Source organism: Mauremys reevesii, linkage group 12 (genome assembly GCF_016161935.1).
Source record: "Mauremys reevesii isolate NIE-2019 linkage group 12, ASM1616193v1, whole genome shotgun sequence".
In the NCBI taxonomy this organism is placed as follows: Eukaryota; Metazoa; Chordata; order Testudines; family Geoemydidae; genus Mauremys; species Mauremys reevesii.
In genome coordinates, this window is record NC_052634.1 from 49701334 (window position 1) to 49726651 (window position 25318).

Sequence of the window (25318 nt, forward strand, 5' to 3'; positions counted from 1 at the left end):
TCACTTCTTCTTCTGCCTACCTAGAGGCTCATCCAGGAAAATCACTCAACTGATTATAATTTGGGCAGAGAAACCCAGGGAGGGCTTGTGCTCCCCCTCCATGTGAGCGGATAGCACTCTGACTTCGTCTACGGGGTCTCTCAGCTTTGGCTTCCCCAGTTTGTCAACTCGGTGCAGGCAGGAAGCAGGCTCTCCTCGGCTTTGGCAAGCCACTTTCTGTCCAAATTGGGAAACCGGTCCAGTCTCCATTCCCCTGTGAGAACAAGAGCAGAGAGTTCACCATCTGAACCCAATCCGAGGCATTGAAAAAACTGGAATTATGCTTCCCGTTCCTCCGTCAGGATCACCAGGGAAACACACCAAAATCCCAAGAGGAACAACTCGTCTCTGTTTTATTTACCCCCAACGCAATCCTCTCCGCTTCTTCTGCCTCCTCGAGGCTCTTCCAGGACAAAACTCATTGAGCTGATAGGATTTGGGGGATGGAAACGGAGAGAGGGGGTTTGACACCTCCTGAGAGGATGTGGACGCGATAGAACAGCTCTCTCGGTTTTAGAAGCCTCCTAGCCTGGCTCTTTTGTTGTCAATTCTGTGCCATCAGGAAGCAGCGAAAGCAGGGTAGGTAGGGCACCCGGTGACGTTGCACTCCATACGTTTTATGAAAAGATGCTTATAAGTGTGAGTATGATGTAAGTGGAATATGCTTGATGCAAAAGGTCTCTTGTAAGGTATCATAACAAAGGTTCTAACCTACTGAATATATGCCTCCTATTTGTATGCATGTCTCATTCTTGTCTCTGAAGCTGGAAATATGAAGTCTAACTCTGAGGTCCTATTGTAATTGTGCAAAGCGTGGGCCACTAATGGCGGTTTAAAACCTTTGGCTCCCATTGACAATTGGTTGTAAATGGTTTATTGACCTGCAAACCTTCCTGTGTACGTGTGGGCCAACCCAGGAAGAATGGAAACTAGGGGGTCTTACAGAGACCACGATAGTGGAATCCATCTTAAATCTGGAATTTTCCGTTTAGAAGGAAGGGTGAGGACCCAGAGAGACAAAAGATTCCCGCCTTATGCCAAAGCTATAAAAGGGGTGAAGCAGGACAAAGGGCTGCCAGTCATGAGAAAACCCCTGCCAGTCATGAGAAAACCTAAGATGTCTGCTGGAAGTAACAAAGACCGAAGCAGGGGAAAGGATTGGGCCCAGACTAGGCAGAAGTCTAGTCTGTGAAAGACGCTGATTGGAACACCTCTGAGGTGAGCTATTCCCTGGAATCAGTTTCTTAATGTATTAGGCTTAGGCTTGCGTGTTTTGTTTTAGTTTGCTTGGTGACTTCCTTTGTTCTGTCTGTTATTACTTGAAATCACTTCACTCCTACTTTTTAACCTTAATAAAAATGACTTTTGTTTATTAATAAACCCAGAGGAAGTGATTAATCCCTGGGAGCAAACAGCTGTGCATCTCTCTCTATCAGTGATCTAGAGGGTGAAGAATTTAGGAATTTACCCTGTATAAGCTTTATAGAGAGTACAAGGGATTTATTTGGGGTTTTGGATCCCACTGGGAGCTGGGTGCTGGAGACAGGTGCTGAGCTGTTTTGAGTTAAAGTCTGCAGCTTTGGGGTGTGGCCCAGAGCCTGGGTCTGTGTTGCAGCAGGCTAGGGTGTCTGGCTCAACAAGGCAGGGTTCTGGAGTACCAAGCTGGCAGGGAAAACGGGCTCGAAGTAATTTCAGTCCCAAGGGGATCTCTGTGACCGAACCCATCACAGTGGCGTAGTCGAGCAGGATATGTGCACAGCTGATTGCTTTGAGACACTGGTAGTGATCTTTAAGCGTGTTGCCCGGAGGACAGACAAAGTGCTTATTCGGGAAAGGGAAGATGACAACTTTGGTTGCCAAATTGGCTGGGAAAGCTCTGGATATATTCAGTAAGATGCCTATTGCTGATGCTTCAAACTATGGTCTATTTAAGGAATTGGTTTTGAAACAGTTTCAGATTAGGCCCGAAACCTAGAGGTTAAATTCACAACTCTTTCAACTCCCAGAGCCCTTCTACAGCACAGATGATTTGTATACACCTTCACCGTGAGCCAAATTGGCAGGTTTCCGGGAGCCCTGTGAGTCCGATGTTGTTTTAGTCTCCCTGCTGATTTATTAGGAGAATAAAAGATGGACACCAGAACTGAGGCAGACTACGGACACCGCATTCTGAGAAAACAATGGTGAACCTCCAACTCCAGCAGTGTGGGCCACATAGACAAGTAACCAGCACCCACAATCTTTACAAGCTTTTTTCCAAAATAACTCATCTTTTGGAAAAATAGGTTGAGCCTTTTTGACAATCTGGCTAAAGATTTTAGTGCCTAACTGGGAGCCTAGTTCTTCTGCAAATCTGGCCCTAGCGGTGGGTGTGAGACCTTCTGAAAAATCTGGCCAATGTGTCTGGAAGCTCCAAGAAGCATCGCAACTTTGAGCATTTACTAGAACAGGATGAACAAAACCTTCCTTCCTTGACCTACAATCACCTTGATTCCAGGTTGAGGTTTCAAGAGAATTGATTTGATTCTTAGATGCAATGCAAAACAAACACCCTCCTGTAGACATTGGAAGGGGGAGGCTGAAATGGATCTGCCACTAAACCACGTTGCCTTTCATCAGTAGCCACCTGAGCAAGAGGGTAACCACTGGCCTAGAGGTGAAAGGCCCATAGCCCATGCTCAGAAGCCTTCAGCGGCTAGATCTTAGGAATGGAAAAGCAATGATCTTTCTCCGGGTGTTACTTCCAATGACTTGTATATAGCACTGGGTGAAAGGTTTTGGATGAATATTATATTTAGTGAAATATTTTGGTGGACCCAAAATGATTGTTTAGTTTGGTTTGGTTTCACCAAGAAAAGTGAAAAGAAAAGAAAAAGATCTTGGGTCAAAGTGCAATGTTGTTATAATTTAGGTTAGGCTTGGTAAGAAGGAAAAACTAAATTGTTTGAACAAGTAAGTGTATTTGTGTAAAAGGGTGCAGAGGCTGGGCTTTCAATGGCAGATAGCCATATTGTAGTAGTTGGAAGCTTTGCTTTCCCCATGGCCTCTAAAGAGTTTCCGAGCATTCTGAAGGAGGCCAGGAAGTTGCATTCTTCTGGTTGAACTCCAAGCGAGGAAGGCAAGGTAGACTTTTGTTGAAGAGGATAACTCCCTGACCGGGAATCGAACCCGGGCCGTGGCGGTGAAAGCGCCAAATCCTAACCACTAGACCACCAGGGAGATGACAGTTGGGGGGGTTGGGCATAACTTTCTAGGCCTACTTTCTGTCCAACTGAGGCCATTCGTTCGTCTTCAAAGGAGGTTAACACAAGCTCTGAGCTCTTCGTTTCCTTACGGTTCCCTTCCTATTTTTAGCACTGATATGAAAAGAAACAGAAAACATATTAAGACAATTTCCAGTATTGTTATACATTGAGGCCATGTCTTTTTTAAAAAAACAGTTTTGTTGCTATCTTGTTTTACTCTCCATGGGCTTACAGAAATGTATGAGGATGAATAAGATGTGGTGGAATCGTCAGCCTTAAGCAATCTCCATCCCAATGAAGAGGGCTGGTGGAGGATTTGAGAAAGAAGCAGTTATCTCAACTACTGAGCGCTGGCGAAGATATAGAAATAAGTAGAGAAGCTCTAGATGGCTGCTCAGGGGGAGGGGGGCCATCAGCTTCTGAAAGGTTATTTTTTCCCTCTCTTGCCTGGGCTAGAAGAGACTCAACTCTCTTAGGACCATGGAATTGTCAATGTGTCTTGTCTTCATGATGTACTAAAGGTCCGAGACCGCCTCAGCTGGTTGAGAGGACAAAGAGTGGATTCCGTTATGCTCTGAGACTCTAAGGGAGAGAGTGATGTCGAAGAGTGCAAGATGAAACGCCCAACGTGGGGCTCGAACCCACGACCCTGAGATTAAGAGTCTCATGCTCTACCAACTGAGCTAGTCGGGCTAGGCCTCAAGGCGTAGCAAAGGCACAGACAGTGCAAAAGAAGAGCGAAGGAAGTTTCTTTGCGTGCTGAGATTCGTTTCCTGACATTTGCCTTCTTTCCTGGTTCCTTCGCTCTCCAGCTAGCAAACAGGGCCCGTTCCAAGGCTAGTTAGATGCTGGTGTCTAGACCAGAGAAGTGGGAAAATCATCTAGCAGCTGCTCAGAGAAACCTGGGTGGGAGGGTGGAATTTAGGATTCTCCCAGCAGGAGGAGGTGCTGTTTCTCAGAAAAAGCTTCTCAGCGCCCAAAGAGGGGCAGAGAAGACAGTTCGCCGCCAGACACATCTTTTCGCAGGGAATCAGAACCCCCTGGGGTAAAACTCTTCCAAGGATGTGCGGCTCCAGGAATGTCAGAGAAGGGAAGGACTGTTTGCTTTAGGAGGTGGGTGCGGGAACCTGCAGGTCCTTAGGTCCCTCCAGCGTCCGATGAAAGCATTTGGGGGGAAGGGGCCGGGATAGACAAAGACAGGAAAGACGGGCTTGCGGCTCCTGTGCAAACACCATGTTGCCAGCGGTCCAAGAGAAGCGGGTGGGGTTCGAGCATTTTGGCTGCTTCCTGAGGCACGGAACTCACAACCTGGCAATGCTCAGAGCCCCGTTCCTCGGGAGTTTTCTTTGTGTTGGTCTTGTGATGCTGAGGAGGAAGCTGAAGCATCATTTGAGTTTGTTTCAGTGCCTTCGGTTGGGCTAAGGTTGTGACCCTGAGCACAGGGTTCCAGCTCTTAACCCTGAGGAATGGACAATGGACCAACTTAATCTGTTGGACAGAAAGTAGCCAGAAAAAATCTAATGATGCTTCCGGTTCCTCCGTCAGGATCACAAGAGAAACACAAAAATCCCAAGAGGAACAATTCTTCTCTGCTTTTGTTACCTCCATCGCAACCCTCTCCACCTCTACTTCTGCCTACCTAGCGGCTCTTTGATGGAGAAAGATCCTGGAGCGGATAGAATTTCTGAGATACAAACTGAGAGAGGCTTTGAGACCTCCTGATAGGATGTTGACACAATCTAACAGGGCTCTTGGTTGTAGCTGCCTCCTGTCTCTGCTCCCTATGTTGTCAATTCTGTGCCCTCATGAAGCAGCCAAACCAGAGTACGTAGAGCACCCAGTTTAGGGCTCAAGCCCAAACCCTGAGACTAAGAGTCTTACCTTCCCTTTATCAGTGTCTACTGTACTGCTCCCTTCTTCCTCCACCTGTATATGTTTGACATCCATACCTGCCCAAGATCAAGCAATGCCAACTGTCTGGTGGGAATAAACTGGAATTTACCCAACTAGGTGCCTTGAGCGCATGGATTCTGAAGGTATTTACGATTCCCTCTAACTTCTCTTGCCGCTACTCTAGAAAGCTCCTAAACAAGGGCTCTTCCAATATGTTACAAGGGCAATTGAAACCAGGCCACCTCTTGAGGTGGAATCAAGAGGTTGTGTCAGGAGTGGGATTTGAACCCACGCCTCCTGCAGGAGACCAGAAGCCCCAGTTGTGGGAAAGACAGAGCCTTGAGTCTGGCGCCTTAGACCACTCGGCCATCCTGACGCTGGGACAAAAGCAGCTCTCTCAACCCTCCTTTTCTTCAATATTGTATGAGCCGCTCAAGGAGGCCAAGACAGCATCTCTCGTTCAACACCTACATCACATCTGGTTTTAGACACCATCACCCTCATCTAAAGTTTCAGGTTTCCTACAACCCTGTGCCTTCTGAGGTGTTCTAATCTCCCCCCTCACTTATTAGATGGACACTAGGACAGAGGCAGAATAGAGACACTTAGCTTAATGAGAACCTCAAACTCCCGCACGGTGGGCCACAGAGTCAAGCAGCCAGCACTCACAATCGGTACCGGCCTTGTTTGGGTTTTTTTCCCAAACTAGCTCAGCACTCAGGGTGTTGAGCCCTTCTGGAAATCTTGCAAAAGAGTTTGGAGCCTGAATGGCTGTTGAGTTCTTAAGAAAACCTTGTTTTTGTTTTGTTTCCCCAAGAAAATTGGGGACAAAAGATTAATCTAGGGTGAACCTGGATGTTTACTGCTGTTTTCGTTCAGCTCCACTAGGCTCTTTCGAAAGCTGGTCCGTTCCCCATTACAGAGGGTCCAAGCAGAGAGTGAAGGAACCCCTGTGCTCAGCATCACAACCTGAGCCCGAGGAAAAGCACTGAAACACGCTCAAATGACGCTTTAGGTTCATCCATCAGAATCACAAGAGCAAGACAAAGACATCTCAAGAGGAAGAGTCCTCGGCTTTCATTTACCCCATCGCAACCCTCTTCACTTCTTCTTCTGCCTACCTAGAGGCTCATCCAGGAAAATCACTCAACTGATTATAATTTGGGCAGAGAAACCCAGGGAGGGCTTGTGCTCCCCCTCCATGTGAGCGGATAGCACTCTGACTTCGTCTCTGAGGTCTCTCAGCTTTGGCTTCCCCAGTTTGTCAACTCGGTGCAGGCAGGAAGCAGGCTCTCCTCGGCTTTGGCAAGCCACTTTCTGTCCAAATTGGGAAACCGGTCCAGTCTCCATTCCCCTGTGAGAACAAGAGCAGAGAGTTCACCATCTTAACCCAATCCGCGGCATTGAAAAAAATGGAATTATGCTTCCCGTTCCTCCGTAAGTATCACCAGGGAAACACTCCAAAATCCCAAGAGGAACAACTCGTCTCTGTTTTATTTACCCCAACGCAATCCTCACCTCTTCTTCTGCCTCCCTCGAGGCTCTTCCAGAGACAAAACTCATTGAGCTGATAGGATTTGGGGATGGAAACGGAGAGAGGGGTTTGACACCTCCTGAGAGGATGTGGACGCGATAGAACAGCTCTCTCGGTTTTAGAAGCCTCCTAGCCTGGCTCTTTTGTTGTCAATTCTGTGCCATCAGGAAGCAGCGAAAGCAGGGTAGGTAGGGCACCAGTGACGTTGCACTCCATACGTTTTATGAAAAGATGCTTATAAGTGTGAGTATGATGTAAGTGGAATATGCTTGATGCAAAAGGTCTCTTGTAAGGTATCATAACAAAGGTTCTAACCTACTGAATATATGCCTCTTATTTGTATGCATGTCTCATTCTTGTCTCTGAAGCTGGAAATATGAAGTCTAACTCTGAGGTCCTATTGTAATTGTGCAAAGCATGGGCCACTAATGGCGGTTTAAAACCTTGACGGCTCCCATTGACAATTGGTTGTAAATGGTTTATTGACCTGCAAACCTTCCTGTGTACGTGTGGGCCAACCCAGGAAGAATGGAAACTAGGGGGTCTTACAGAGACCACGATAGTGGAATCCATCTTAAATCTGGTATTTTTCCATTTAGAAGGAAGGGTGAGGACCCAGAGAGACAAAAGATTCCCGCCTTATGCCAAAGCTATAAAAGAGGGTAAAGCAGGTCAAAGGGGCTGCCAGTCATGAGAAAACCCCTGCCAGTCATGAGAAAACCTAAGATGTCTGCTGGAAGTAACAAAGACCGAAGCAGGGGAAAGGATTGGGCCCAGACTAGGCAGGAGTCTAGTCTGTGAAAGAAGCTGATTGGAACACCTCTGAGGGTGAGCTATTCCCTGGAATCAGTTTCTTAATGTATTAGGCTTAGGCTTGCGTGTTTTGTTTTAGTTTGCTTGGTGACTTCCTTTGTTCTGTCTGTTATTACTTGAAATCACTTCACTCCTACTTTTTAACCTTAATAAAAATGACTTTTGTTTATTAATAAACCCAGAGGAAGTGATTAATCCCTGGGGGAGCAAACAGCTGTGCATCTCTCTCTATCAGTGATCTAGAGGGTGAAGAATTTAGGAATTTACCCTGTATAAGCTTTATAGAGAGTACAAGGGATTTATTTGGGGTTTTGGATCCCACTGGGAGCTGGGTGCTGGAGACAGGTGCTGAGCTGTTTTGAGTTAAAGTCTGCAGCTTTGGGGTGTGGCCCAGAGCCTGGGTCTGTGTTGCAGCAGGCTAGGGTGTCTGGCTCAACAAGGCAGGGTTCTGGAGTCCCAAGCTGGCAGGGAAAACGGGCTTGAGTAATTTCAGTCCCAAGGGGATCTCTGTGACCGAACCCATCACAGTGGCGTAGTCGAGCAGGATATGTGCACAGCTGATTGCTTTGAGACACTGGTAGTGATCTTTAAGCGTGTTGCCCGGAGGACAGACAAAGTGCTTATTCGGGAAAGGGAAGATGACAACTTTGGTTGCCAAATTGGCTGGGAAAGCTCTGGATATATTCAGTAAGATGCCTATTGCTGATGCTTCAAACTATGGTCTATTTAAGGAATTGGTTTTGAAACAGTTTCAGATTAGGCCCGAAACCTAGAGGTTAAATTCACAACTCTTTCAACTCCCAGAGCCCTTCTACAGCACAGATGATTTGTATACACCTTCACCGTGAGCCAAATTGGCAGGTTTCCGGGAGCCCTGTGAGTCCGATGTTGTTTTAGTCTCCTGCTGATTTATTAGGAGAATAAAAGATGGACACCAGAACTGAGGCAGACTACGGACACCGCATTCTGAGAAAACAATGGTGAACCTCCAACTCCAGCAGTGTGGGCCACATAGACAAGTAACCAGCACCCACAATCTTTACAAGCTTTTTCCAAAATAACTCATCTTTTGGAAAAATAGGTTGAGCCTTTTGACAATCTGGCTAAAGATTTTAGTGCCTAACTGGGAGCCTAGTTCTTCTGCAAATCTGGCCCTAGCGGTGGGTGTGAGACCTTCTGAAAATTCTGGCCAATGTGTCTGGAAGCTCCAAGAAGCATCGCAACTTTGAGCATTTACTAGAACAGGATGAACAAAACCTTCCTTCCTTGACCTACAATCACCTTGATTCCAAGTTGAGGTTTCAAGAGAATTGATTTGATTCTTAGATGCAATGCGAAACAAACACCCTCCTGTAGACATTGGAAGGGGGAGGCTGAAATGGATCTGCCACTAAACCACGTTGCCTTTCATCAGTAGCCACCTGAGCAAGAGGGTAACCACTGGCCTAGAGGTGAAAGGCCCATAGCCCATGCTCAGAAGCCTTCAGCGGCTAGATCTTAGGAATGGAAAAGCAATGATCTTTCTCCGGGTGTTACTTCCAAAGACTTGTATATAGCGCTGGGTGAAAGGTTTTTGGATGAATATTATATTTAGTGAAATATTTTGGTGGACCCAAAATGATTGTTTGTTTAGTTTGGTTTCACCAAGAAAAGTGAAAAGAAAAGAAAAGATCTTGGGTCAAAGTGCAATGTTGTTCTAATTTAGGTTAGGCTTGGTAAGAAGGAAAAACTAAATTGTTTGCACAAGTAAGTGTATTTGTGTAAAAGGGTGCAGAGGCTGGGCTTTCAATGGCAGATAGCCATATTGTAGTAGTTGGAAGCTTTGCTTTCCCCATGGCCTCTAAAGAGTTTCCGAGCATTCTGAAGGAGGCCAGGAAGTTGCATTCTTCTGGTTGAACTCCAAGCGAGGAAGGCAAGGTAGACTTTTGTTGAAGAGGATAACTCCCTGACCGCGAATCGAACCCGGGCCGTGGCAGTGAAAGCGCCAAATCCTAAACACTAGACCACCAGGGAGATGAGTGTTGGGGGCGGGGGGGGGGTTGGGCATAACTTTCTAGGCCTACTTTCTGTCCAACTGAGGCCATTCGTTCGTCTTCAAAGGAGGTTAACACAAGCTCTGAGCTCTTCGTTTCCTTACGGTTCCCTTCCTATTTTTAGCACTGATATGAAAAAGAAACAGAAAACATATTAAGACAATTTCCAGTATTGTTATACATTGAGGCCATGTCTTTTTTAAAAAAAAAAACAGTTTTGTTGCTATCTTGTTTTACTCTCCATGGGCTTACAGAAATGTATGAGGGATGAATAAGATGTGGCAGAATCGTCAGCCTTAAGCAATCTCCATCCCAATGAAGAGGGCTGGTGGAGGATTTGAGAAAGAAGCAGTTATCTCAACTACTGAGCGCTGGCGAAGATATAGAAATAAGTAGAGAAGCTCTAGATGGCTGCTCAGGGGGAGGGGGGCAATCAGCTTCTGAAAGGTTATTTTCCCTCTCTTGCCTGGGCTAGAAGAGACTCAACTCTCTTAGGACCATGGAATTGTCAATGTGTCTTGTCTTCATGATGTACTAAAGGTCGAGACCGCCTCAGCTGGTTGAGAGGACAAGAGTGGATTCCGTTATGCTCTGAGACTCTAAGGAGAGAGTGATGTCGAAGAGTGCAAGATGAAACGCCCAACGTGGGGCTCAAACCCACGACCCTGAGATTAAGAGTCTCATGCTCTACCAACTGAGCTACTCGGGCTAGGCCTCAAGGGGTAGCAAAGGCACAGACAGTGCAAAAGAAGAGCGAAGGAAGTTTCTTTGCGTGCTGAGATTCGTTTCCTGACATTTGCCTGCTTTCCTGGTTCCTTCGCTCTCCAGCTAGCAAACAGGGCCCGTTCAAGGCTAGTTAGATGCTGGTGTCTAGACCAGAGAAGTGGGAAAATCATCTAGCAGCTGCTCAGAGAAACCTGGGTGGGAGGGTGGAATTTAGGATTCTCCCACCAGGAGGAGGTGCTGTTTCTCAGAAAAAGCTTCTCAGCGCCCAAAGAGGGGCAGAGAAGACAGTTCCCCGCCGCCAGACACATCTTTTCGCAGGGAATCAGAACCCCCCGGGGTAAAACTCTTCCAAGGATGTGCGGCTCCAGGAATGTCAGAGAAGGGAAGGACTGTTTGCTTTAGGAGGTGGGTGCGGGAACCTGCAGGTCCTTAGGTCCCTCCAGCGTCCGATGAAAGCATTTGGGGGGAAGGGGCCGGGATAGACAAAGACAGGAAAGACGGGCTTGCGGCTCCTGTGCAAACACCATGTTGCCAGTGGTCCAAGAGAAGCGGGTGGGGTTCGAGCATTTTGGCTGCTTCCTGAGGGCACGGAACTCACAACCTGGCAATGCTCAGAGCCCCGTTCCTCAGGAGTTTTCTTTGTGTTGGTCTTGTGATGCTGAGGGAGGAAGCTGAAGCATCATTTGAGTTTGTTTCAGTGCCTTTGGTTGGGCTAAGGTTGTGACCCTGAGCACAGGGTTCCAGCTCTTAACCCCTGAGGAATGGACAATGGACCAACTTAATCTGTTGGACAGAAAGTAGCCAGAAAAAATCTAATGATGCTTCCGGTTCCTCCGTCAGGATCACAAGAGAAACACAAAAATCCCAAGAGGAACAATTCTTCTCTGCTTTTGTTACCTCCATCGCAACCCTCTCCACCTCTTCTTCTGCCTACCTAGCGGCTCTTTGATGGAGAAAGATCCTGGAGCGGATAGAATTTCTGAGATACAAACTGAGAGAGAGGCTTTGAGACCTCCTGATAGGATGTTGACACAATCTAACAGGGCTCTTGGTTGTAGCTGCCTCCTGTCTCTGCTCCCTATGTTGTCAATTCTGTGCCCTCATGAAGCAGCCAAACCAGAGTACGTAGAGCACCCAGTTTAGGGCTCAAGCCCAAACCCTGAGACTAAGAGTCTTACCTTCCCTTTATCAGTGTCTACTGTACTGCTCCCTTCTTCCTCCACCTGTATATGTTTGACATCCATACCTGCCCAAGATCAAGCAATGCCAACTTTCTGGTGGGAATAAACTGGAATTTACCCAACTAGGTGCCTTGAGCGCATGGATTCTGAAGGTATTTACGATTCCCTCTAACTTCTCTTGCCGCTACTCTAAGAAAGCTCCTAAACAAGGGCTCTTCCAATATGTTACAAGGGCAATTGAAACCAGGCCACCTCTTGAGGTGGAATCAAGAGGTTGTGTCAGGAGTGGGATTTGAACCCACGCCTCCTGCAGGAGACCAGAAGCCCCAGTTGTGGGAAAGACAGAGCCTTGAGTCTGGCGCCTTAGACCACTCGGCCATCCTGACGCTGGGACAAAAGCAGCTCTCTCAACCCTCCTTTTCTTCAATATTGTATGAGCCGCTCAAGGAGGCCAAGACAGCATCTCTCGTTCAACACCTACATCACATCTGGTTTTAGACACCATCACCCTCATCTAAAGTTTCAGGTTTCCTACAACCCTGTGCCTTCTGAGGTGTTCTAATCTCCCCCCTCACTTATTAGATGGACACTAGGACAGAGGCAGAATAGAGACACTTAGCTTAATGAGAACCTCAAACTCCCATACGGTGGGCCACAGAGTCAAGCAGCCAGCACTCACAATCGGTACCGGCCTTGTTTGGGTTTTTCCCAAACTAGCTCAGCACTCAGGGTGTTGAGCCCTTCTGGAAATCTTGCAAAGAGTTTGGAGCCTGAATGGCTGTTGAGTTCTTAAGAAAACCTTGTTTTTGTTTTGTTTCCCCAAGAAAATTGGGGACAAAAGATTAATCTAGGGTGAACCTGGATGTTTACTGCTGTTTTCGTTCAGCTCCACTAGGCTCTTTCGAAAGCTGGTCCGGTCCCCATTACAGAGGTCCAAGCAGAGAGAGTGAAGGAACCCTGTGCTCAGCATCACAACCTGAGCCCGAGGAAAAGCACTGAAACACGCTCAAATGACGCTTTAGGTTCATCCATCAGAATCACAAGAGCAAGACAAAGACATCTCAAGAGGAAGAGTCCTCGGTTTTCATTTACCCCATCGCAACCCTCTTCACTTCTTCTTCTGCCTACCTAGAGGCTCGTCCAGGAAAATCACTCAACTGATTATAATTTGGGCAGAGAAACCCAGGGAGGGCTTGTGCTCCCCCTCCATGTGAGCGGATAGCACTCTGACTTCGTCTCTGGGGTCTCTCAGCTTTGGCTTCCCCAGTTTGTCAACTCGGTGCAGGCAGGAAGCAGGCTCTCCTCGGCTTTGGCAAGCCACTTTCTGTCCAAATTGGGAAACCGGTCCAGTCTCCATTCCCCTGTGAGAACAAGAGCAGAGAGTTCACCATCTGAACCCAATCCGAGGCATTGAAAAAACTGGAATTATGCTTCCCGTTCCTCCGTCAGGATCACCAGGGAAACACACCAAAATCCCAAGAGGAACAACTCGTCTCTGTTTTATTTACCCCCAACGCAATCCTCTCCGCTTCTTCTGCCTCCTCGAGGCTCTTCCAGGACAAAACTCATTGAGCTGATAGGATTTGGGGATGGAAACGGAGAGGGGGTTTGACACCTCCTGAGAGGATGTGGACGCGATAGAACAGCTCTCTCGGTTTTAGAAGCCTCCTAGCCTGGCTCTTTTGTTGTCAATTCTGTGCCATCAGGAAGCAGCGAAAGCAGGATAGGTAGGGCACCCGGTGACGTTGCACTCCATACGTTTTATGAAAAGATGCTTATAAGTGTGAGTATGATGTAAGTGGAATATGCTTGATGCAAAAGGTCTCTTGTAAGGTATCATAACAAAGGTTCTAACCTACTGAATATATGCCTCCTATTTGTATGCATGTCTCATTCTTGTCTCTGAAGCTGGAAATATGAAGTCTAACTCTGAGGTCCTATTGTAATTGTGCAAAGCGTGGGCCACTAATGGAGGTTTAAAACCTTGACGGCTCCCATTGACAATTGGTTGTAAATGGTTTATTGACCTGCAAACCTTCCTGTGTACGTGTGGGCCAACCCAGGAAGAATGGAAACTAGGGGGTCTTACAGAGACCACGATAGTGGAATCCATCTTAAATCTGGTATTTTTCCGTTTAGAAGGAAGGGTGAGGACCCAGAGAGACAAAAGATTCCCGCCTTATGCCAAAGCTATAAAGGGGGTGAAGCAGGACAAAGGGCTGCCAGTCATGAGAAAACCCCTGCCAGTCACGAGAAAACCTAAGATGTCTGCTGGAAGTAACAAAGACCGAAGCAGGGGAAAGGATTGGGCCCAGACTAGGCAGGAGTCTAGTCTGTGAAAGAAGCTGATTGGAACACCTCTGAGGGTGAGCTATTCCCTGGAATCAGTTTCTTAATGTATTATGCTTAGGCTTGCGTGTTTTGTTTTAGTTTGCTTGGTGACTTCCTTTGTTCTGTCTGTTATTACTTGAAATCACTTCACTCCTACTTTTTAACCTTAATAAAAATGACTTTTGTTTATTAATAAACCCAGAGGAAGTGATTAATCCCCGGGGGAGCAAACAGCTGTGCATCTCTCTCTATCAGTGATCTAGAGGGTGAAGAATTTAGGAATTTACCCTGTATAAGCTTTATAGAGAGTACAAGGGATTTATTTGGGGTTTTGGATCCCACTGGGAGCTGGGTGCTGGAGACAGGTGCTGAGCTGTTTTGAGTTAAAGTCTGCAGCTTTAGGGGTGTGGCCCAGAGCCTGGGTCTGTGTTGCAGCAGGCTAGGGTGTCTGGCTCAACAAGGCAGGGTTCTGGAGTCCCAAGCTGGCAGGGAAAACGGGCTCGGAAGTAATTTCAGTCCCAAGGGGATCTCTGTGACCGAACCCATCACAGTGGCGTAGTCGAGCAGGATATGTGCACAGCTGATTGCTTTGAGACACTGGTAGTGATCTTTAAGCGTGTTGCCCGGAGGACAGACAAAGTGCTTATTCGGGAAAGGGAAGATGACAACTTTGGTTGCCAAATTGGCTGGGAAAGCTCTGGATATATTCAGTAAGATGCCTATTGCTGATGCTTCAAACTATGGTCTATTTAAGGAATTGGTTTTGAAACAGTTTCAGATTAGGCCCGAAACCTAGAGGGTTAAATTCACAACTCTTTCAACTCCCAGAGCCCTTCTACAGCACAGATGATTTGTATACACCTTCACCGTGAGCCAAATTGGCAGGTTTCCGGGAGCCCTGTGAGTCCGATGTTGTTTTAGTCTCCTGCTGATTTATTAGGAGAATAAAAGATGGACACCAGAACTGAGGCAGACTACGGACACCGCATTCTGAGAAAACAATGGTGAACCTCCAACTCCAGCAGTGTGGGCCACATAGACAAGTAACCAGCACCCACAATCTTTACAAGCTTTTTTCCAAAATAACTCATCTTTTGGAAAAATAGGTTGAGCCTTTTTGACAATCTGGCTAAAGATTTTAGTGCCTAACTGGGAGCCTAGTTCTTCTGCAAATCTGGCCCTAGCGGTGGGTGTGAGACCTTCTGAAAAATCTGGCCAATGTGTCTGGAAGCTCCAAGAAGCATCGCAACTTTGAGCATTTACTAGAACAGGATGAACAAAACCTTCCTTCCTTGACCTACAATCACCTTGATTCCAGGTTGAGGTTTCAAGAGAATTGATTTGATTCTTAGATGCAATGCAAAACAAACACCCTCCTGTAGACATTGGAAGGGGGAGGCTGAAATGGATCTGCCACTAAACCACGTTGCCTTTCATCAGTAGCCACCTGAGCAAGAGGGTAACCACTGGCCTAGAGGTGAAAGGCCCATAGCCCATGCTCAGAAGCCTTCAGCGGCTAGATCTTAGGAATGGAAAAGCTTAATGATCTTTCTCCGGGGTGTTACTTCCAATGACTTGTATATAGCACTGGGTGAAAGGTTTTTGGATGAATATTATATTTAGTGAAATATTTTGGTGGACCCAAAATGATTGTTCGGTTTGGTTTGGTTTCACCAAGAAAAGTGAAAAGAAAAGAAAAAGATCTTGGGTCAAAGTGCAATGTTGTTCTAATTTAGGTTAGGCTCGGTAAGAAGGAAAAACTAAATTGTTTGCACAAGTAAGTGTATTTGTGTAAAAGGGTGCAGAGGCTGGGCTTTAAGGGGCAGATAGCCATATTGTAGTAGTTGGAAGCTTTGCTTTCCCCATGGCCTCTAAAGAGTTTCCGAGCATTCTGAAGGAGGCCAGGAAGTTGCATTCTTCTGGTTGAACTCCAAGCGAGGAAGGCAAGGTAGACTTTTGTTGAAGAGGATAACTCCCTGACCGGGAATCGAACCCGGGCCGTGGCGGTGAAAGCGCCAAATCCTAACCACTAGACCACCAGGGAGATGACTGTTGGGGTTGGGCATAACTTTCTAGGCCTACTTTCTGTCCAACTGAGGCCATTCGTTCGTCTTCAAAGGAGGTTAACACAAGCTCTGAGCTCTTCGTTTCCTTACGGTTCCCTTCCTATTTTTAGCACTGATATGAAAAAGAAACAGAAAACATATTAAGACAATTTCCAGGATTGTTATACATTGAGGCCATGTCTTTTTTAAAAAAACAGTTTTGTTGCTATCTTGTTTTACTCTCCATGGGCTTACAGAAATGTATGAGGATGAATAAGATGTGGTGGAATCGTCAGCCTTAAGCAATCTCCATCCCAATGAAGAGGGCTGGTGGAGGATTTGAGAAAGAAGCAGTTATCTCAACTACTGAGCGCTGGCGAAGATATAGAAATAAGTAGAGAAGCTCTAGATGGCTGCTCAGGGGAGGGCCATCAGCTTCTGAAAGGTTATTTTCCCTCTCTTGCCTGGGCTAGAAGAGACTCAACTCTCTTAGGACCATGGAATTGTCAATGTGTCTTGTCTTCATGATGTACTAAAGGTCCGAGACCGCCTCAGCTGGTTGAGAGGACAAAGAGTGGATTCCGTTATGCTCTGAGACTCTAAGGAGAGAGTGATGTCGAAGAGTGCAAGATGAAACACCCAACGTGGGGCTTGAACCCACGACCCTGAGATTAAGAGTCTCATGCTCTACCGACTGAGCTAGTCGGGCTAGGCCTCAAGGGGTAGCAAAGGCACAGACAGTGCAAAAGAAGAGCGAAGGAAGTTTCTTTGCGTGCTGAGATTCGTTTCCTGACATTTGCCTTCTTTCCTGGTTCCTTCGCTCTCCAGCTAGCAAACAGGGCCCGTTCAAGGCTCGTTAGATGCTGGGGTCTAGACCAGAGAATTGGGAAAATCATCTAGCAGCTGCTCAGAGAAACCTGGGTGGGAGGGTGGAATTTAGGATTCTCCCACCAGGAGGAGGTGCTGTTTCTCAGAAAAAGCTTCTCAGCGCCCAAAGAGGGGCAGAGAAGACAGTTCGCCTCCAGACACATCTTTTCGCAGGGAATCAGAACCCCCTGGGGTAAAACTCTTCCAAGGATGTGCGGCTCCAGGAATGTCAGAGAAGGGAAGGACTGTTTGCTTTAGGAGGTGGGTGCGGGAACCTGCAGGTCCTTAGGTCCCTCCAGCGTCCGATGAAAGCATTTGGGGAAGGGGCCGGGATAGACAAAGACAGGAAAGACGGGCTTGCGGCTCCTGTGCAAACACCATGTTGCCAGCGGTCCAAGAGAAGCGGGTGGGGGTTCGAGCATTTTGGCTGCTTCCTGAGGGCACGGAACTCACAACCTGGCAATGCTCAGAGCCCCGTTCCTCGGGAGTTTTCTTTGTGTTGGTCTTGTGATGCTGAGGGAGGAAGCTGAAGCATCATTTGAGTTTGTTTCAGTGCCTTCGGTTGGGCTAAGGTTGTGACCCTGAGCACAGGGGTTCCAGCTCTTAACCCCTGAGGAATGGACAATGGACCAACTTAATCTGTTGGACAGAAAGTAGCCAGAAAAAAATCTAATGATGCTTCCGGTTCCTCCGTCAGGATCACAAGAGAAACACAAAAAATCCCAAGAGGAACAATTCTTCTCTGCTTTTGTTACCTCCATCGCAACCCTCTCCACCTCTTCTTCTGCCTACCCAGTGGCTCTTTGATGGAGAAAGATCCTGGAGCGGATAGAATTTCTGAGATACAAACTGAGAGAGAGGCTTTGAGACCTCCTGATAGGATGTTGACACAATCTAACAGGGCTCTTGGTTGTAGCTGCCTCCTGTCTCTGCTCCCTATGTTGTCAATTCTGTGCCCTCATGAAGCAGCCAAACCAGAGTACGTAGAGCACCCAGTTTAGGGCTCAAGCCCAAACCCTGAGACTAAGAGTCTTACCTTCCCTTTATCAGTGTCTACTGTACTGCTCCCTTCTTCCTCCACCTGTATATGTTTGACATCCATACCTGCCCAAGATCAAGCAATGCCAACTTTCTGGTGGGAATAAACTGGAATTTACCCAACTAGGTGCCTTGAGCGCATGGATTCTGAAGGTATTTACGATTCCCTCTAACTTCTCTTGCCGCTACTCTAAGAAAGCTCCTAAACAAGGGCTCTTCCAATATGTTACAAGGGCAATTGAAACCAGGCCACCTCTTGAGGTGGAATCAAGAGGTTGTGTCAGGAGTGGGATTTGAACCCACGCCTCCTGCAGGAGACCAGAAGCCCCAGTTGTGGGAAAAACAGAGCCTTGAGTCTGGCGCCTTAGACCACTCGGCCATCCTGACGCTGGGACAAAAGCAGCTCTCTCAACCCTCCTTTTCTTCAATATTGTATGAGCCGCTCAAGGAGGCCAAGACAGCATCTCTCGTTCAACACCTACATCACATCTGGTTTTTAGACACCATCACCCTCATCTAAAGTTTCAGGTTTCCTACAACCCTGTGCCTTCTGAGGTGTTCTAATCTCCCCCCTCACTTATTAGATGGACACTAGGACAGAGGCAGAATAGAGACACTTAGCTTAATGAGAACCTCAAACTCCCGCACGGTGGGCCACAGAGTCAAGCAGCCAGCACTCACAATCGGTACCGGCCTTGTTTGGGTTTTTTTCCCAAACTAGCTCAGCACTCAGGGTGTTGAGCTCTTCTGGAAATCTTGCAAAAGAGTTTGGAGCCTGAATGGCTGTTGAGTTCTTAAGAAAACCTTGTTTTTGTTTTGTTTCCCCAAGAAAATTGGGGACAAAAGATTAATCTAGGGTGAACCTGGATGTTTACTGCTGTTTTCGTTCAGCTCCACTAGGCTCTTTCGAAAGCTGGTCCGTTCCCCATTACAGAGGGTCCAAGCAGAGAGTGAAGGAACCCTGTGCTCAGCATCACAACCTGAGCCCGAGGAAAAGCACTGAAACACGCTCAAATGACGCTTTAGGTTCATCCATCAGAATCACAAGAGCAAGACAAAGACATCTCAAGAGGAAGAGTCCTCGGTTTTCATTTACCCCATCGCAACCCTCTTCACTTCTTCTTCTGCCTACCTAGAGGCTCATCCAGGAAAATCACTCAACTGATTATAATTTGGGCAGAGAAACCCAGGGAGGGCTTGTGCTCCCCCTCCATGTGAGCGGATAGCACTCTGACTTCGTCTACGGGGTCTCTCAGCTTTGGCTTCCCCAGTTTGTCAACTCGGTGCAGGCAGGAAGCAGGCTCTCCTCGGCTTTGGCAAGCCACTTTCTGTCCAAATTGGGAAACCGGTCCAGTCTCCATTCCCCTGTGAGAACAAGAGCAGAGAGTTCACCAGCTGAACCCAATCCGAGGCATTGAAAAAAATGGAATTATGCTTCCCGTTCCTCCGTCAGGATCACCAGGGAAACACACCAAAATCCCAAGAGGAACAACTCGTCTCTGTTTTATTTACCCCCAACGCAATCCTCTCCGCTTCTTCTGCCTCCCTCGAGGCTCTTCCAGGGACAAAACTCATTGAGCTGATAGGATTTGGGGGATGGAAACGGAGAGAGGGGGTTTGACACCTCCTGAGAGGATGTGGACGCGATAGAACAGCTCTCTCGGTTTTAGAAGCCTCCTAGCCTGGCTCTTTTGTTGTCAATTCTGTGCCATCAGGAAGCAGCGAAAGCAGGGTAGGTAGGGCACCCGGTGACGTTGCACTCCATACGTTTTATGAAAAGATGCTTATAAGTGTGAGTATGATGTAAGTGGAATATGCTTGATGCAAAAGGTCTCTTGTAAGGTATCATAACAAAGGTTCTAACCTACTGAATATATGCCTCCTATTTGTATGCATGTCTCATTCTTGTCTCTGAAGCTGGAAATATGAAGTCTAACTCTGAGGTCCTATTGTAATTGTGCAAAGCATGGGCCACTAATGGCGGTTTAAAACCTTGACGGCTCCCATTGACAATTGGTTGTAAATGGTTTATTGACCTGCAAACCTTCCTGTGTACGTGTGGGCCAACCCAGGAAGAATGGAAACTAGGGGGTCTTACAGAGACCACGATAGTGGAATCCATCTTAAATCTGGTATTTTTCCATTTAGAAGGAAGGGTGAGGACCCAGAGAGACAAAAGATTCCCGCCTTATGCCAAAGCTATAAAAGGGGGTGAAGCAGGACAAAGGGGCTGCCAGTCATGAGAAAACCCCTGCCAGTCATGAGAAAACCTAAGATGTCTGCTGGAAGTAACAAAGACCGAAGCAGGGGAAAGGATTGGGCCCAGACTAGGCAGGAGTCTAGTCTGTGAAAGAAGCTGATTGGAACACCTCTGAGGGTGAGCTATTCCCTGGAATCAGTTTCTTAATGTATTAGGCTTAGGCGTGCGTGTTTTGTTTTAGTTTGCTTGGTGACTTCCTTTGTTCTGTCTGTTATTACTTGAAATCACTTCACTCCTACTTTTTAACCTTAATAAAAATGACTTTTGTTTATTAATAAACCCAGAGGAAGTGATTAATCCCTGGGGGAGCAAACAGCTGTGCATCTCTCTCTATCAGTGATCTAGAGGGTGAAGAATTTAGGAATTTACCCTGTATAAGCTTTATAGAGAGTACAAGGGATTTATTTGGGGTTTTGGATCCCACTGGGAGCTGGGTGCTGGAGACAGGTGCTGAGCTGTTTTGAGTTAAAGTCTGCAGCTTTGGGGGTGTGGCCCAGAGCCTGGGTCTGTGTTGCAGCAGGCTAGGGTGTCTGGCTCAACAAGGCAGGGTTCTGGAGTCCCAAGCTGGCAGGGAAAACGGGCTTGGAAGTACTGTCAGTCCCAAGGGGATCTCTGTGACCGAACCCATCACAGTGGCGTAGTCGAGCAGGATATGTGCACAGCTGATTGCTTTGAGACACTGGTAGTGATCTTTAAGCGTGTTGCCCGGAGGACAGACAAAGTGCTTATTCGGGAAAGGGAAGATGACAACTTTGGTTGCCAAATTGGCTGGGAAAGCTCTGGATATATTCAGTAAGATGCCTATTGCTGATGCTTCAAACTATGGTCTATTTAAGGAATTGGTTTTGAAACAGTTTCAGATTAGGCCCGAAACCTAGAGGTTAAATTCACAACTCTTTCAACTCCCAGAGCCCTTCTACAGCACAGATGATTTGTATACACCTTCACCGTGAGCCAAATTGGCAGGTTTCCGGGAGCCCTGTGAGTCCGATGTTGTTTTAGTCTCCCTGCTGATTTATTAGGAGAATAAAAGATGGACACCAGAACTGAGGCAGACTACGGACACCGCATTCTGAGAAAACAATGGTGAACCTCCAACTCCAGCAGTGTGGGCCACATAGACAAGTAACCAGCACCCACAATCTTTACAAGCTTTTTCCAAAATAACTCATCTTTTGGAAAAATAGGTTGAGCCTTTTGACAATCTGGCTAAAGATTTTAGTGCCTAACTGGGAGCCTAGTTCTTCTGCAAATCTGGCCCTAGCGGTGGGTGTGAGACCTTCTGAAAATTCTGGCCAATGTGTCTGGAAGCTCAAGAAGCATCGCAACTTTGAGCATTTACTAGAACAGGATGAACAAAACCTTCCTTCCTTGACCTACAATCACCTTGATTCCAAGTTGAGGTTTCAAGAGAATTGATTTGATTCTTAGATGCAATGCGAAACAAACACCCTCCTGTAGACATTGGAAGGGGGAGGCTGAAATGGATCTGCCACTAAACCACGTTGCCTTTCATCAGTAGCCACCTGAGCAAGAGGGTAACCACTGGCCTAGAGGTGAAAGGCCCATAGCCCATGCTCAGAAGCCTTCAGCGGCTAGATCTTAGGAATGGAAAAGCTTAATGATCTTTCTCCGGGGTGTTACTTCCAAAGACTTGTATATAGCGCTGGGTGAAAGGTTTTTGGATGAATATTATATTTAGTGAAATATTTTGGTGGACCCAAAATGATTGTTCGGTTTGGTTTGGTTTCACCAAGAAAAGTGAAAAGAAAAGAAAAAGATCTTGGGTCAAAGTGCAATGTTGTTCTAATTTAGGTTAGGCTCGGTAAGAAGGAAAAACTAAATTGTTTGCACAAGTAAGAGTATTTGTGTAAAAGGGTGCAGAGGCTGGGCTTTAAGGGGCAGATAGCCATATTGTAGTAGTTGGAAGCTTTGCTTTCCCCATGGCCTCGAAAGAGTTTCCGAGCATTCTGAAGGAGGCCAGGAAGTTGCATTCTTCTGGTTGAACTCCAAGCAAGGAAGACTTTTGTTGAAGAGGATAACTCCCTGACCGCGAATCGAACCCGGGCCGTGGCAGTGAAAGCGCCAAATCCTAACCACTAGACCACCAGGGAGATGACAGTTGGGGGGGTTGGGCATAACTTTCTAGGCCTACTTTCTGTCCAACTGAGGCCATTCGTTCGTCTTCAAAGGAGGTTAACACAAGCTCTGAGCTCTTCGTTTCCTTACGGTTCCCTTCCTATTTTTAGCACTGATATGAAAAAGAAACAGAAAACATATTAAGACAATTTCCAGTATTGTTATACATTGAGGCCATGTCTTTTTTTTTAAAAAAAAAAACAGTTTTGTTGCTATCTTGTTTTACTCTCCATGGGCTTACAGAAATGTATGAGGGATGAATAAGATGTGGTGGAATCGTCAGCCTTAAGCAATCTCCATCCCAATGAAGAGGGCTGGTGGAGGATTTGAGAAAGAAGCAGTTATCTCAACTACTGAGCGCTGGCGAAGATATAGAAATAAGTAGAGAAGCTCTAGATGGCTGCTCAGGGGGAGGGGGGCCATCAGCTTCTGAAAGGTTATTTTTTCCCTCTCTTGCCTGGGCTAGAAGAGACTCAACTCTCTTAGGACCATGGAATTGTCAATGTGTCTTGTCTTCATGATGTACTAAAAGTCTGAGACCGCCTCAGCTGGTTGAGAGGACAAAGAGTGGATTCCGTTATGCTCTGAGACTCTAAGGGAGAGAGTGATGTCGAAGAGTGCAAGATGAAACGCCCAACGTGGGGCTCGAACCCACGACCCTGAGATTAAGAGTCTCATGCTCTACCAACTGAGCTAGTCGGGCTAGGCCTCAAGGGGTAGCAAAGGCACAGACAGTGCAAAAGAAGAGCGAAGGAAGTTTCTTTGCGTGCTGAGATTCGTTTCCTGACATTTGCCTTCTTTCCTGGTTCCTTCGCTCTCCAGCTAGCAAACAGGGCCCGTTCCAAGGCTAGTTAGATGCTGGTGTCTAGACCAGAGAAGTGGGAAAATCATCTAGCAGCTGCTCAGAGAAACCTGGGTGGGAGGGTGGAATTTAGGATTCTCCCACCAGGAGGAGGTGCTGTTTCTCAGAAAAAGCTTCTCAGCGCCCAAAGAGGGGGCAGAGAAGACAGTTCCCCGCCGGCCGCCAGACACATCTTTTCGCAGGGAATCAGAACCCCCTGGGGTAAAACTCTTCCAAGGATGTGCGGCTCCAGGAATGTCAGAGAAGGGAAGGACTGTTTGCTTTAGGAGGTGGGTGCGGGAACCTGCAGGTCCTTAGGTCCCTCCAGCGTCCGATGAAAGCATTTGGGGGGAAGGGGCCGGGATAGACAAAGACAGGAAAGACGGGCTTGCGGCTCCTGTGCAAACACCATGTTGCCAGCGGTCCAAGAGAAGCGGGTGGGGGTTCGAGCATTTTGGCTGCTTCCTGAGGGCACGGAACTCACAACCTGGCAATGCTCAGAGCCCCGTTCCTCGGGAGTTTTCTTTGTGTTGGTCTTGTGATGCTGAGGGAGGAAGCTGAAGCATCATTTGAGTTTGTTTCAGTGCCTTCGGTTGGGCTAAGGTTGTGACCCATTCATATATATAGTATGAACTATATACACTAACTATACTACAAACGAATAAAGTTAACTACAACTATATAAATCTGAACTATATATACAAGAATTAACGAGAGAAACTACGAGTAGCTAGGGAAGTGGAGGTCAGCTAAGCCGCACTCTACTGTTCCAACGACCGACACGGGCAGTAAGAAGGAACTGAGGGGCGGGTGGGTCAGCAGGGGTATATATCTGGCGCTATAGCGGCGCCACTCCAGGGGGCACCCAGCCGACCCACCGAGTGTTGCTTGGGTAAAAATCTTCCGACGAACGTGCACACGGCGTGCACACACCTAACTGGAATGCATATGAGCAATCACTCGAAGAAAAACTCCTTCTTTCTTGTATATTGCAAAAAAACCTGGTGTTATTTTTCACCAAGGAAGCTGGTAGATGTTTGAACACAAAGTATTGCAGCTTGGGAACAATCCCCCAGAAATGGCATCTTCCACTCCACAAATCAGTAGCAAACAGTTAATATTAGTGTTTGTCTGAGAATAGAGTGAAGGTGAGTGTTTACTCCGACACCTCAGTGAGTGAAACAGACAGAAAGAGCAAGGTTGTTCTGAAAGACAACGGATCTGTCTGGAGGCAAACAGACCTTCAGAATGAGCAAGAGTGTGAAAAGAGGTTCAAATGTGGGTTAGGTGTTAGTTAGGTTGGTCTGACAAATTTCAAGAAAATACCAATGCTCATAGACTGATGCAGACACGGCCTTACAACTCCCCCACTGCCAGCTCCCGATCGGTGTCAGAAGCTCTCCCTTTCCTGCTCCCCAGCCCTCAGCCCCAGGAACCACTGTCCTCTGCTTCCCCCTCTGCCCCACCAACTTTTCCTCCCAATTCTGGGTTCCTCGACCCAGGGGCCAGACACGGGGTCCTACTCACCGCAATGCTCTCCACGAGGGCTGCTTTGGAGACCTGGGGCTCCAGAGTGTCCAGCCCCTGCTGCTGTGCCATGAAGCACAGACGTGGAACAGCATGGAGGAAGCCGAGCTGTTGGGCCCTGTCCTCCACCAACTAGGAGTGGGGGAGAGAGAGAGAGAGAGAGAGAGAGAGAGAGATGGTTAGGTGACGACCTCCACATGGGCGCCAACTTATATGGGCTCCTGGGATCTTTAGCCCCAGGAATATTCACAGTCAGGGGCTCTGCTCCACCAATATTTGGAGCTAGGTTTCTCCCCTGCTTGGAGCGCCCGCCCCCACCCCGCCTCTCACCGCCGCCGCCGCCAGGGCTGGAGCTTCCCCCCCTCCACCCCGGAGCTTCCCTGCCTGAACATAAAGAGTGCGCAGCGCGCGTCTGTCTCCCTTGCTGCTGCTGCTGCCGCCACCGCCTAAGGGCTACAGCATAAGAGCAGTGCTAGCTGCTGTAGCACCTCAGGAGGGGAGGGGACCCTGCCGTTTTTGGCAGCCCTCCCCTCCCGCTACCTGGAGGAGACATGAAGGGGACTTCCGGCCAGGAGACGGACATCACTCACCTTAGCAGCTGCTGGGGCTTCTGTGAGTGTTTGCCCTGCAGACAGTCTGCTCCGAGGGAGAGGAGGCTCCCCAAAGTCCTGCCTGGCTTGGTGGGGAGCAGTTCCAGAGCAGCGCCCAGGGACTCCATGACACCCGGTACCCACCACAGGGGAGGCGAGTGGGCTTTCTGGACCTGAGAGAGTCCCTAGGAGCATGTGCAGTGACTGTGTGCAGAG

At 47.6% G+C, this 25318-nt stretch overlaps 10 non-coding genes across 10 annotated transcripts; all 10 read right to left on the reverse strand.

Annotated features, from left to right (window-relative positions):
* Window positions 1-3186: 3186 nt before the first annotated feature.
* Window positions 3187-3258, reverse strand: TRNAE-UUC. Its single transcript has one exon. It is a non-coding gene; the product is annotated as a tRNA-Glu (tRNA).
* A 646-nt stretch (window positions 3259-3904) lies between these two features.
* TRNAK-CUU lies at window positions 3905-3977 on the reverse strand. Its single transcript has one exon. It is a non-coding gene; the product is annotated as a tRNA-Lys (tRNA).
* Window positions 3978-5444: 1467 nt separating this feature from the next.
* TRNAL-CAA lies at window positions 5445-5553 on the reverse strand. Its single transcript has 2 exons — window positions 5516-5553; window positions 5445-5490 (listed from the first exon to the last, which is right to left on the reverse strand). It is a non-coding gene; the product is annotated as a tRNA-Leu (tRNA).
* Window positions 5554-10193: 4640 nt separating this feature from the next.
* On the reverse strand, window positions 10194-10266 carry TRNAK-CUU. Its single transcript has one exon. It is a non-coding gene; the product is annotated as a tRNA-Lys (tRNA).
* A 1475-nt stretch (window positions 10267-11741) lies between these two features.
* Window positions 11742-11850, reverse strand: TRNAL-CAA. Its single transcript has 2 exons — window positions 11813-11850; window positions 11742-11787 (listed from the first exon to the last, which is right to left on the reverse strand). It is a non-coding gene; the product is annotated as a tRNA-Leu (tRNA).
* Window positions 11851-15767: 3917 nt separating this feature from the next.
* On the reverse strand, window positions 15768-15839 carry TRNAE-UUC. The gene has a single exon. It is a non-coding gene; the product is annotated as a tRNA-Glu (tRNA).
* A 637-nt stretch (window positions 15840-16476) lies between these two features.
* On the reverse strand, window positions 16477-16549 carry TRNAK-CUU. Its single transcript has one exon. It is a non-coding gene; the product is annotated as a tRNA-Lys (tRNA).
* Window positions 16550-18023: 1474 nt separating this feature from the next.
* Window positions 18024-18132, reverse strand: TRNAL-CAA. The gene is made up of 2 exons: window positions 18095-18132; window positions 18024-18069 (listed from the first exon to the last, which is right to left on the reverse strand). It is a non-coding gene; the product is annotated as a tRNA-Leu (tRNA).
* A 3915-nt stretch (window positions 18133-22047) lies between these two features.
* TRNAE-UUC lies at window positions 22048-22119 on the reverse strand. The gene has a single exon. It is a non-coding gene; the product is annotated as a tRNA-Glu (tRNA).
* Window positions 22120-22774: 655 nt separating this feature from the next.
* TRNAK-CUU lies at window positions 22775-22847 on the reverse strand. The gene has a single exon. It is a non-coding gene; the product is annotated as a tRNA-Lys (tRNA).
* Between the last annotated feature and the right edge of the window lie 2471 nt (window positions 22848-25318).